We start from the raw sequence: 8,580 nt of genomic DNA, 5'->3' as shown, positions 1-8,580 counted from the left end.
AATACCAAACCCCATCTGTTCAGAACGTTGGACACAAGGCAATGTCTTGGTGCAAGGTGAGAAGAGAAATCCCAATAAACACATTCTCTGTGTATAAAGCTCATTCTCTGAGTGGCTGATGCAAGCAGTGTGTGTTGGGAGAATAAACTCTCAAGGTTTTGGTTTTTCTAAGTCTCACCTTTTGGCTTCCTCCACTCCAATGCAGTGATGAAGCCATGGCCCACTACCCTGGCTGCACTTGGCATTTTGTGAGGCACTAAGGTCCCCTAAGATGCATTAGACCCTGGGGCAAAACGTGGCTGTAAAAGAGACGTGTGAATATTCTGGCTTACGGTGTTCCTGGATGTGCTGGTCTCATTCCCATGTTGTGGAGATCTCTGCAGGCCTTACCACAGAGGTACCCTCCCCCTGCTTTCTGTGTTTGGTTTTATACTCAGCTTCCAGTCTATTCCCTGCAGACCCACAGGGTGGCTGGCCATGACAGGTGGGGGTTTAACGAAGTACCATTCTACCACTCTCCTGAACAGCTGCCATTGTGTTTGGCTCATGAGGCACTATTTAAAATGTTTTTAATTAAAGTTATCTTATAGCACTTAACGTTGTTTTGTATGAACCTTGTTGTAAAGATTTGTAATAAGGTCAAAGGGCTCTTTCTCCTTCATTACCATTTTTTAAGATGTTTTAAAAGCTAAACAACATCTTGTATATATTCTGTATATGTATAGCAGCACATTTCATTTATGGAAATATGTTCTCAGAATATTTATTTACTAATATATTTATCTTAAGCCATGTCTTATGTTGAGAGTGTGTGACATTATTGTAATAATCATTGAGAATCACTAACATGAGGCCCTGTAAATACATGATAATTGCACACAAAGATTTTTACAGTACTTGCCGACCAAAAATGATTTAAAAGTTGTAGTTACCTGCAGTTTTGTAAGAAAGTGTATAGATTTCTGTATTGAAAAGGAAAAAAAAAAGAGGCAAAACCACACAAAAATACAGTTTTATTGCATATAGATGTGGAAGTTGTGCTTCTTGGGGGGGGGGGGGGGGGGAGGGAGATAGCCATGCTCCTCAAAATGCAGTCCTAGCCTATACCGAGGTGAGCTGTAATCAACACTATTTTTTTTCCCTTTTAAAAATAATAGCTAAATGGAGATGCAAACCCAAACACCTCCTGCCATCCTGCTGCTGTCTCCAGGCAGTCTCACCTGGCACCTCTCTGGCCCTGGGCACACTTGGCTGATGCTGCCCTTGAGGAAGGGGAAGTTGTATCCCTTCATTGCAGGGAAACCGAAGATGGTGTAGGAAGGAAGGTGAAGAAGGTGCAGGACACAGATGGAAAAGTTGAAGGGTTGGGAAAGTAGTGGAGCACAGCATACAGGTTACTGGGAGGGGCAGGGTACTCTCTTTCAAGCCTGTGAAGTCTCCAGGCACATGAGACATGAGGTGGGACTCATTTGCTGAAAAAAATCCGTATTTATGATTGGAACTTGCCTGTTTAAGGAACCTTAGAGCAGGGGAACTTAACTCTGATTTAATTTCAGGTAAAAGTAACGTGTTTTCCTGAAATAAAACTGTTTTGATAACTGAGCCAGCATGATGCCCGTGGACACAGCTGGATGAAATCGTAGCTTGAACGGTCAAGGCAGAGCCAAGTCCTTCCTCTGGATGGTGAAAGGCGCTGCTCTGAATGGAAGTCGTTGCTGTGCTGATTGTGCCAACAAACGTCTTTGTCAGCAGAGGGCAGGACGTGACCAAAGATATTCCTGCAGGCAGCGACAGAGGGGGACCTGGAGCTACGCGGATCACAGCCCCTGCGTGTGTAGGTATGCAGTTTGCGTTCTGATTTTGTACAACCGTTAAGGCTGGGGAAGACCTTTCAGGTCACAGTCCAACCATAACCCAATTATCGTGACCACTAAACCATATCCTGAAGCACCACATCTACAGCTTCTTGAACTCCTCCAGGGATGGCTACTTCACCACTTCCCTGAGCAGCCTGTGCCCACCCTTCACCACTCAGTAACACAATTTTTCCTAATGCCCAGTCTAAACCTCCCCTGGCATAGCTTCAGTTCGTTTCCACTCATCCTGTCACTGGTCACCTGGGAAAGGAGACCAACCCCAGCCTCACTGCAACTTCCTTTCAGGGAGCTGTAGAGAGCAGTGAGGTCTCAAGCCTCCACCTGACCAAACCCCCCCAGCTCCCTCAGCTGCTGCTGGTATGATGCCCTCCAAACCCTTCCCCAGCCTCGTTGCTCTTCTCTGGACACGCTCTCACACCTCAGTGTCTTTCCTGTCCTGTGGTGCACAGAACCAAACCCAGTGCTCAAGCTGTGGCCTCAGCAGAGCCAGTCCAGAGCACCATCACTGCCCTAATCCTGCTGCCCACACTGGTTTTGGTGCAGGCCTAGGATGCTGGTGGCCTTAGCCCTGTGCCCCACTCCCCCCCCGGCACACTGCTGGCTCATGTTCAGCCATCCAGTAGCACCCCCAAACCCTTTTCCACTGGGCAGCTTTCCAGCCACTGCCCCCAGCCTGCAGCATTGCTTGGGGTTGTTGTGACCAAAGTGCAGAACCTGGCTCCTGGTCTTGTTCACAGTATCACAGTATAACTAAGGTTCGCAGAGACCCCAAGGATCATCGAGTCCAACCTGTCTCGGTAGACCTCACGACCAGACCATGGCACCAAGTGCCACATCCAATCTCCTCTTGAACACCTCCAGGGACGGTGACTCCACCACCTCCCTGGGCAGCACATTCCAATGACGAACGACTCGCTCAGTGAAGAACTTACTCCTCACTTCCGAGTCTAAACCTCCCCTGGCGCAGCTTCAGACTGTGTCCCCTTGTTCTGGTGCTGGTTGCTTGGGAAAAGAGACCAACCCCTTCCTGGCTACAACCACCTTTCAGGTAGTTTCAGGGCAATGAGGTCACCCCTGATCCTTTTCTTCTCCAGGCTAAACAATCCCAGCTCCCTCAGCCTCTCCTCATAGGGCTTGTGCTCAAGGCCTCTCACCAGCCTCGTTGCCCTTCTCTGGACACGTTCAAGTGTCTCAATGTCCTTTGTAAACGGAGGGGCCCAGAACTGGACACAGTACTAAAGGTGTGCCCTAACCAATGCAGAGTACAGGGGCACAATGACCTCCCTCTGCAGAGCCTTTCCACCCTCTAACTGACTAACATCTGTGCCTAACTTGGTGTCATCTGCAAACTTGCTGATGACTGAGTCAACCCCCTCATCCAGATCATCAGTGAAGATGTTAAAGAGGATGGGGCCCAGCACTGTTAAACCTCATTGTGCTGTGCTCAGCCCAGGCATTGAACCCGTCCCGATCTCTGCAGAGCCTTCCTACCCTGGAGCAGATCCACACTGCTGCTCAATTTAGTAGTGTCTGATGGTGCCCTTGATCTCCTCATTCACATCATTAATAAAGATATGAAAGGGGCCTCGCCCCAATACCAAGCCCTGGGCACACTGCCTGTGACCGGCCACCAGCTGTATTGAACCCCACTGATCACAGCTCTCTGGGCTCACGCAGCCAAGAGTCCCCATGGCTGTGCCATGGGCCACAAGGTTCTCCGGGAGAATGCTGTGGGGACAGTCACAAAGGCCTACATCTGTCTTCTCCCTCTTAACCCTTCCCTGCAGTTTGCTGTTCCTGAAGTGTGTTCTCATTTCTTGGTCTGATGCAAACTGAGGTGATTGAGCTTTGAAGAGCCTTTGCTGTCCCACAGATGAATCAGTGAGGCCTTTTGCTGTCTCGCTGAGGCAGTTGTAGGCTGTGGGCTGAACGTGAATGTGATGCTTAGCTCAGGGAGTGTGGGGGTGAGTGTTCTGTCTCTGTTGTGGCTTTTAGAAAAACCTGCTAAATACATGGATTTGCTGTTAAAATGTGGTAATTTTATATTTGGCAGTGGGGTGCTCCTTTCACTGCTGAGGTTCAATATTTAAGGAATTATTTGTGACAAAATGAGAGTCCTGTGGGCACCACAGACCCACGTGGAGCCTCCAGGTAACAGCAACAAGGCGACGTTGGCAGCAGAGTGTTCCAGGGCGGCCCCTGCAGGACAGCAACACCTGGTGCTTCCGTAACAGTATCTCATTTTTGCTGGAGCCACACTAGGTGCATCTGTCCAGTCCTGTGACAGCTGGGAGGTAACTGTGCTCGTCACTGAGGTGGTGTGATTAGAGAAGAATCCTTAACAGGGTGGCAGTTTGCACACTGTGTGGAACCAGTCTGGATGAAGCCTTTGGCCAGGGACAAAACTGCCTACCTGAAACAAGATCTTTTGTCTTGCAACTGAAACCCCGTGCTCCTAGGGCTCAAACCCTTGGTAGGAAAGTGGCTCTGTCAGAACAAACAATACACTTCCCTCACGGGGAATGGAACTGTTGCTTAGGGAACAACATTAAAAGAGGCAACAGTTCCCAGAACAAACAGAAGTGTAAGAGGCGCCCCACAACCTGAATGGCAAGAAAGGAGAGCAGAGTAACCTCCCCTGTGTACGGGGAGGCCAATCCCCTGTGTAAGCTGGAAGCAGATTTGGTGTCTGACATTGGCATTCAGCTACTCACACAGCTGAAGATTTCTTTGAGTGTAGCACTGGTTTTGGTCAGGAGGAATTAATGTAAGAGCGGTCTTGCAAGAAAGAGCATTGCATGTTGCTGTGATTTGTAAACACTGAAAGAACTGTTGAAGTTCTTTCACACGCTTTGAAAACTCAAACTCAAGAGGTCAGTTTACAGCTACCTCAGAAATTGCCTCTCACAGCACTCACACATCCCCTATGTAACCCTGCTCAGCACTTTTAGCTCACACAGTCTAGCCTCCACAGCGGACAATCCTGCTGTCCTCTCCTGGTGAACTGCAGTAGGTTTTGCCTCCTCTAGTTAAAGCTTGTCTACACTTCAGCAGCACTAACCAAACTCCTGCAGAAATTCACTGTCTTTATTTTCTTGGTAATTATTACTTACAGCCATTTTCTGAGTGCAGAAATGACCTTGTATGAGCACAGCACGTATTTCAGTGGTGAGTCAGTTCAAGTTTCATTTATTCTGTTTTCTTGTCAGTTTTATTTGGTTCATGTGATAGCCTTTGGATTTACAGTAAGTTGTCTAGAGACTGAAATTCAGAATGCCAAATTTCATCCCAGAGCTCAGAGGTGCTCAGCAGAGGAAGTGTGAGTTGCATAAAATGCATGTGTTGGGGGGCAGAGATGTCGCAGGAAAACCAGCACAGTCTGCAGGTTGTGCTTTTCATCATTTCAAGGCAGCAGAATGAACCAGGCTGCTCATAAACCTCCAGAATAATATTCAGGTGAAACTATCACTGGACCATATTTGGAAGATTGTGAAATGTCACTGTGGCAAGATATTAAGAACGAGTTGGACAAGTATTTGTCAGGAGTTGTTTTTGTAGCTCACCCTTCCTCTAGGCAAAGTGGTGTGCTTGAAAATTCTGTTGGCAGCACATCCAAGAGTCTGAGAAGGCTTATTAAACAGAGATGAAACGGGAATAGCTACTCCTCCTCTTCAGTAGCAGCCAGCTGTCTGCTGGTGTGTTTGGACTGTAGTCACACAGGCTGCAGATTCAGTAGTTTCCAGGGCTATCAGCAAAAAACAAACAAAAAAAACCACCTCCCATTTATACCACTGCCAGGGAAGCTTGGAACACAGAGACGGCAACTCTGCAAAACCACTGGGTTGTCTGCAGGAGCAATGTGCTAAACCTTCTCGATGTGGTACTGCCTGTATAGAAAACCTGGCAGAAAGAAGCCCCGTAAAAGATGACGTTCACGCTTGAGTGAAAGAGCAGCTGACGTGTTTGATGTGAAAATGGCCCTAAGAGTACTCAGATTTGCAGACTCTGATGAGCAGCCTACTATGAGACAGAAAAGAGATCCAAAGTAGGAAAGTGCATTGTTCCATTGGCATCTGCTCTGCCATGAAACTCAATCCGAGTCATTCCCTTCTCAGTGTTATTCTATCATATAGACCAATGAATTATCTTTGATTTTTTCCTACTGTTACAGTGTATAGAAAATTTTTCTCAGAGTGTAAACTAAGATCTTTTCTTCCTATAAAATGTTATCACAATGCAAGCACTGTATGCTGTATCAAACAATGCATTTCCTATACAGATATAAATATATATATTACTTTTAGAACATATCACATATTTTGAAACAACACATTCTCTATTCCCCCCACATAACAATACCCTGACAACATTACATATAAAATCATTGACTCAACAAACTAAGCTGCTTTTAAACATAGATTTTGAATTAGGGAGGCCACTTGTCCATCTGCCCCCCTTCCACCTGAGGTCCACATATGCTGTAGGCTACTGTAACTGATAAGCTGCATAAAGTAAGGAGCCAAGTCTCACTACTGCTGCAGTGGCAGTGCCAACCTACTGGGGCACTACTGCCCCAGCCGCTGGGGCCAAAGCCTTTCTTTGGCTGATTGTGCGCTGAGCTGTGCCAGCTTTCCTTGCTGTGTGACCCAAGCGACAAGATCAGAGAACTCATCTCTGCTGAAAGTAAACTCGGGGAAGAAGGAACAATGGTAATTTTTAACCTGACCAGTATATTGCACCACCACATGGCCGGTCGGACCAACACAACAGAGTGAGGAGGGGGCCAGAGCAGGGGCTGGAATGCTGTGTATGGGGAGGCAACTCCTTGGGATTGTTTTGTTGTCAGAGCAGTTGCTTTTGAAAATTGTGGCCAATGTCACACTTGCAGCCTGTCCAACCTGTCGAGGGAACTGCTAGGTAGAAGGTCATTCAGATACAGTTCCAAATTCTCTGCATTTATTTGCTCTTTGCTGAGGAGAAGGCTGTACCACTGAGAGCCTGGGGAGCCCATGCCCTCCAGCTGTCAGCACTCAGCTGCTGGTGGCAGAGGGGTTTCTGTATGCCGAATCATGTGGGATTACAACAGCTGTGGGTGTCAGATTTTCCTTCTCTCTCTTCCCAGCCCCTTTCTAGCAAAGATCATCGGCTATGCTAATGGCTGTCTGTTGGCCATGTACCACACCATGGCCGTGTTTGTACCAGGAGTGCGAGCACCACACCACACTTTGAGGAGATCCACAGCAGAGACCTGCCTGCTCTTTAGCCTCTCAGGCCTGTGTGGCAAGAAGTGCTATTTAAGAGACCCTGCATTTCTACCTATTGCTCTGCTTCCTAGTGTTAGAAGTGCCTAGAATCAGACAGTCTGAAAGATTTGGGAGGAACTCGACCATTGCTTTGCACTCCAGTTCTTTCAGGACTTTGACCTCCATGCTGTGCAGTACCTTATGCTTGGTCATTGTTGCGGCGGCCAGGGAATGTGCTGTGACGGCTGGGCTTAGGGGTCTTTCATACAGAGGTTGGATAAACATTCCCTAGAAAAGGCCCCATGAAAAATACTATTTTATTATTTCAAAAAGTAGTTGAGGATCTAAGGAAGCAATGCAAAACCTGTTTCTAAATTCTCCAGGGTTTGCATTAGCAGGAGCACTCTGTTGTTTATAATGAGCTTTCTCCACTTTCACAGTGAAATTAAATCACTGAAGAAGAGAAGTTTATGAATTCTGGTTTTCCTTCTGCAGTAGGTAGAAATCAGTCATGGGGTACTCCTGAGACCTTTTCAGTGTATCACCGTGAGCACACTGCTTTGTGAAAGTCCCTTGCACTATACCTAACTGCTCAAGAATATTTGATAAGACAAGCAAACAAAAGCTTCATCAAACATAATTCTTAAGGATCCAGCTTTGGACTGACTCTCTCCATATAAAGCATCCTTAGGAAGCAAAGTAATTTGCTACAGATCTGTGAGGTGGACTTTCCCCCTCCACAGCATGATGCAAAACCTGACTTTCAGAAAGCGAATTTCAGAATTCCTCTCGGATCTGGAACAGAAAATGTTTTTTTGGTCCAACCTGATGACATGTAGGAGATAACCAGCATGTTTTACAACTTGTCCTGTCTTGATTTTAGGCAATACTGTAATTATCTCTTTCCTGTACTCTCTCCAGCAGCTCATGCATGGAAGTACTCCATGTTCCTGTGACATTTCTTTTTTTTATATAAACAATTCCATAACTGCTGGCTGAGTAGAATCTTGGTTCTGTTAAACATTTTTTGTGATACTGTTCAGCTGTGTCTGGCTCTCTTCTGTGGTGCATAAATGGTGCTGGCAGGAATTCATTTCAGGTAAAAGACTAAGTCTGCAACGGCAAGTAAGGCGCAGAGCTTGGCCTGGTGAGCGTTACTCCATCAAAAGTACTGCAGCTGAAACTCCAGGGGGTGTTTTGCCTTCTGAATTTGATTGTATTTTCATTGTGCTTGTGGAAACAGAATATAAAACCTGCAGAGCACTGGGTGACCAGGCTGATAGTTTCTAAAGTCTTAGACTCTCATGAGACATGTTTGCCTTAAGAGCAACAAGCTCTAGTTGCTGTGGCAGCTAAACAGGTTATCAGCATCCACCTCTGTTCGGCCTTGAGAGACTAAAGTAGCCTGATACAATACAGTAGTACAGGAAAGCAGGACACAGTAAGTCCTCAACCTGCAG

This window comes from Dryobates pubescens, chromosome 25 (assembly GCF_014839835.1).
Source record: "Dryobates pubescens isolate bDryPub1 chromosome 25, bDryPub1.pri, whole genome shotgun sequence".
Lineage (NCBI taxonomy): Eukaryota > Metazoa > Chordata > Aves > Piciformes > Picidae > Dryobates > Dryobates pubescens.
Note: the sequence above shows the minus strand (reverse complement) of the source record.